Below are 5275 nucleotides of genomic sequence, written 5' to 3' on the forward strand. Positions count from 1 at the left end.
ACTATGAGTTCTATGTATATTCATAGTGATATGGTTTGGATTTGTGTCCCTGCTCAAGTCTCATGTTCGAATTGTATTCCCCAATGTTGGAGGTGGGGCCTGGTGGAAGGTAATTGGATCCAATAGTATATTCACTCTGAATATACGTTTCATTCATTTGTTTGAAAGATATATGTTAAACATACATTTGGTGCCCTAAACTGCCATGCTTCCTGTACAACCTGTGAAACCGTGAGCCAGTTAAACCTCTTTTCTTGATAAATTACCCAGTCTCGTGTATTTCTTTACAGCAGTGTGAAAACGGACTAATACACATAGTAAGCTTGAAACCAATAATAAGTAATAAATATTATTGATGTAATTTATATTTTGTTTAGTCTTATAAGAAAACACATGACTGTGTTTGTCTTTTGTGTGTTTCCATGATAACTGACTGACTCATCTTTCAAATATTCTGAAGCTCTCACTGATTAAACATTATGATGATCTAACCACCACTCCTAGGCTACCCTAACAGATACCAGCACTTGCCTCATGGATAATCAAGATACAAATTATGTCTAGCAGGAACTAAATCTCCCCTAAAGAGTAGGCTTAGAGATTTTATTATTATTTCCACGATGAGCAACATAATCTTAAATTATTTTCAAGACATTTTGGGGGAAAGATAATATTTGACATTATCAGTAAAGCAACCTATTAATTGATATAGGTATTTTCTGTATCTGTTTGACACTGGATTATTGGTCACCAGCCTCTGGGCATTTGCCAATAGCAAGCTAGGTGAACCAGTTGGATACCGACTCTTTCATAGCATTGCTGCAGTTCACTGAGTCACACCCAGTGGGCATATTTAACGATGAATTAACAGCATGTTTCACGTATACGGCTTGCTGGAACAAGCTAATTTCATTGTTTATATTAATATTTAAGCAACCACAGTTATACTAAACTCTCATCTATTAGAGTGATTAAATTGATAACTTTATCTCAAGTTAGATTAAAAGGATGATTTCCTTTTTAAAACTGTGAATATACTTTATTTAGTCATTTTTGTTTACAACAGAAACTATAGGAATTCAAAATTAGCATCCTTATCTGTGAGCTTCTTATAGACACCTGAAAAAGTGTCAACCTTATGTTCCACATTGTTCTGCTGTGCTTTGACTAGATGAACCCTGATAAGCAAGCTGCCCTCCAGTTTCACGCGGATTCGCTTGTCCACAATTTCACTTGGAAGACCAAGTCCTAAAGGATCACATCTTACGCAGCTGTCAGAATATGGCTCTTTGGATGCTTTTCCTTATTTATTTATTTTTTTGTATGGCTTTTTTTTTTTTTTTTTTTTTAGTTGCCTTGGGAAGAATTCTCCTCTAAGCAATAAAGACAACATAATTCCCAATGAACTTCAATTCACGTACTAGCTGAACTTGGATTTTCTGGAAAGATTTCAGTTGAATGGGAACAAAGATTATGATCGCTTTCTGACCACCACCAACTTCAGTTTCCTTGGCTGCTGTAATATTCTGCTCCCTGTACTGGGCCTTGAGAGCTCCTGAAGAGCCTGGGTCCAAACTCAAACTCGTCCTTCTTGCTCAAATTCAGCTTAGGGAGAGGCCCAAGTCTTACGAGAGCTCATCAGATTTCATAGGTATTCCTTCATGTTCAGCATTTTCTAGTTATTGTTTTGTTTGTTTTTTTAATTCAAGCCTTGATGTGCTCAAGATACTAGATTTCTAATAATAATGAAAGATAAATATTGTTTGTGTATAAGCATCTGTGTGTGTATGTTTTCCTCAACTAGGAAATTGCTTTCATATGGCAGTGAAAAAGTTGTTGTCTTCATCTAAGGAAGTATCCAAAGAAATCCCTATAATGGTGACTAAGTATTATGTAGTAGATAGCCTCATGCTGTAGATTTGAAAATTCTCAAGCCATATTCACCATAATCCTAGAATGTTAATGCTACATGTGTTAAATGACTATAATCAATTAGAAGACTTTTGACAAGTACTTTCTTCATTTTTTAAAAATAAGCAATATTTAAGTCTTGGCAATATGACCAACCTAATAAAGAAATCAGAAAAAAAAGTCATACATGTAATATTTATTTCCATAGGCAAACTCCATGATACTTAATATTACACATTTTTCTGTAATATAATCTTATTTTAGTGCCACAGTGGTACAGTTTGTCTCCTTTGCTCTTGTGTAACTTCCTTCAACCATTTAAAATCTGGTGATTTGCTATTTTTGCTTCCATGTAGTTTCATTTAAAAGTCAAATATACTTGGCATTTGCTAAAGTCATAGCTCTTACTCTTCTTGGAAATTCTCTGCAAGCTTACATTTTATTTAAAAAATTCATCTGCGGTAGCATCAAATTTACAATTTCAATTCTGTTTAAGCTTTGAATGACAAATTGTCCTATTATCTCATTTCTTTCTTGCTTTATTTGACTAAACAAATGCCCTACAGTAGGAACATTTACTTGTGAAGAGAAAATTAATCCATCCTTTTTACAACTCTGCAATATAATCTCTACAATACCCCACATCAGTAAAAGTAATGAATACTTCATATCTACTTTCACCATCTATTAAAGGTGTCATACACATTTTTGTAAAGAAAAAACACAGAACGTCGTCATCCACTTTCCATTGCCCAAACCTACCATTTTGTTATTTCAAAGTATTTTATTTTTATGTTTAAGGCACAGTCTCATTTCTATTGCCCAGGCTTGAGTGCAGTGGCACAATCGTAGTTCACCATAACCTCAAACTCCTAGGCTCAGGCAATTCTCCCACCTCAAGCTCCTGAGGAACTAGAACTATAGGTGCATACCACTATGCCCAGCTAATTTTACAATTTTATTTTATTTTATTTTATTTTTGTAAATAGGGTATCACTATGTTGTCCACCCTGGTGTCAAATTCCTGGCCTCAAGTGATCTTCCTGTCTCAGCCTCCCAAAGTTCTGGGATCACTGGTTTGAGCCACTATGCCCTGCCTCAAAATCGTTCAGTAACAAACAAAAGCCTTCTTTTAAATTTCAAATTCTAACCCCCTGTTTTTTATGGTTTTTTTTTCTAAATAATAAGTGGCTGTTTCTTATTAGCAGTAATATTTGGTTCTTAAATTATCTTTTATTTTTCATCTAAACAGTAAAATATCCACAAAATAACTGGCATCTACTTTCAAATAGAAATATTTTTCATTTGATTTCACAGCGCCCCCCCCCACAAAAAAAAATTCATTCTCTTTTCTCTCCAATGAGTTCATTTGCTACTATTACTTTTGACATCTATGGAATTTCAAACAAATGCTGTACTTCAGTACCTGAGCTAGAGAGGCCAATCATTGGTGGGTAGCAAATGATCAAACAAGACTGTTACAAGACTGTTTTCCAAAAATGATGGAAAAAAATCCATTTATCATGACAGTAAGGAGGAAAAAAATGCAGAAAGATTTGCAGTCTGTTAGCTCATCTTACCTTTTATTGATAGTTAAAGTATGCATGATTCAGAAAGTATACAGTTTAGTATGTTTGAAATTTTCAAATCTACCTTATTGTATAAAATATGTACCACCTTTTAAATTAACTTATAAGAAAATTTCATCAGTGTTATTTTGATATAATACTTCACATTATTTTGCTGTCATGCAGAAGATGAACTTCTTTTTAATAAAACTATTTGCTTCCAAGATTGTTCTCATGGCTCTTAGTCCATATAATTTCTAACAGGATACAAATATAATCAAAAACGTATTTAGGAGCAATTTTGAGCACAGTATTTTACTTTTATCCTCTTTTTCTTATGCTCTACTTGAATTATTATTGGTGCTCATTCTTTTTAATTAAAGGCCATTCTAGGACTAATATAGTAGAGTTGAGCAGCCACATTTTTCTCAGTAAAATGCAAAATAGAGATTCCCTAATTTGTTTTACTATAAGCTGTCCCGTGTTTAAAGTCTATAAGATAAAAAAATAAATTTGTTTAAATTGTTATTTTTCAAGTGGATAATAACAGTAAATTAGAACTAAAATCAATGCAATTAATAAAACGTGTCATATAATAGAATGACAACACTTAAATGTACCACATCAGTGACAAGAGAGGTAAAACCTTTCAAGAAGTTTAGAAAAACCTTAATTGAATAAAAATAAAATAAATAAAACTTTAAGTTATCTCATGTGCCATGTTTAGGCGAACTGTTAGACCTATTTTTAGATATGTCTGGATTTGTCTAGGAAATCTTAACTCTCATTTAGATTACAACCTCTTCTATAAGACTTGAAATTATAGGATTCTATCCAATGCCAATGAGCTTCATTACAGTTGAGACTCTCTGATAATATGTAACATAAATTTTACAATATTTCACATAACATATTTATCTGTGGTTTATTTGATCCCTGTTATTACTGATGTATGTGTTTTAATCTGTGGTTTAATTCACACAGATATCCAGAGGTTACCACTTACATTAAATGCATACTTATTCTGTGTAATATATTTTTCCTGTTATCCTGTTAGGATTCCATTCACTTCTTATTTGTTTTCTGACAGGTACACAAGACTCCTATTGTTAATAGCATTGTAAAAGAGAAGAAAGGCCTTGTTCCTTTTAAGTTGAGTAAAAAGAGAATAGTGACTGAAGATAAGCTGTGGTAACATGGCAAAGCAAAGCAAACTTACTGAAGTCTAATAAAATCAGTGAGTCAAACAAGGCCAAAATGAGGTAGAAAACATTAATGTAGCTAGAATCTGAGACTCCCGTCTTTGTTTCACTGTGTTCCAAGAGAGGATAGCTTACCTATGACCAAATATATATGTGTGTGTGTGTGTTTAAATTGTGATTTTTAGATTGTGATATATATATATATATATTTAAATTGTGATTTATATAAAGATATATATACATCTTTAAATTGTGATTTTATATATATATGTTAAGGGGACATATTATCTTAGCTATGTTCATATAAGCAGTAGCACAAAACTGGTTCATAACAAAAGTGGTAATAGGTAAGCTATTGGGGGTTCTTTTAATCTTGGACTGGAATTGAAATGTAGTAACAATAGGATGCCACACTTGCCATCATATAGACACTCCTAAAGGTAGAGAACCCTTTCTAGAGAACCTTAGTTTATAATCTTTGTAAGACCTCAAGGTCTTTTATATGTTTCACTGGAATATAAAATGTCTGGAGAATCCAATTTTGCTTTAGGCTGATGCGAGGAAGAGATAGATAGATAGATAGATAGATAGATA

The 5275-nt window shown here is 32.9% G+C and overlaps 1 pseudogene; it reads right to left on the reverse strand.

Moving 5' to 3' along the window:
* Positions 1-1069: 1069 nt before the first annotated feature.
* On the reverse strand, positions 1070-3517 carry LOC100427152 (small ribosomal subunit protein eS7 pseudogene; annotated as a pseudogene).
* Between the last annotated feature and the right edge of the window lie 1758 nt (positions 3518-5275).

This window comes from Macaca mulatta, chromosome X (genome assembly GCF_049350105.2).
Source record: "Macaca mulatta isolate MMU2019108-1 chromosome X, T2T-MMU8v2.0, whole genome shotgun sequence".
NCBI classification, from domain to species: Eukaryota; Metazoa; Chordata; class Mammalia; order Primates; family Cercopithecidae; genus Macaca; species Macaca mulatta.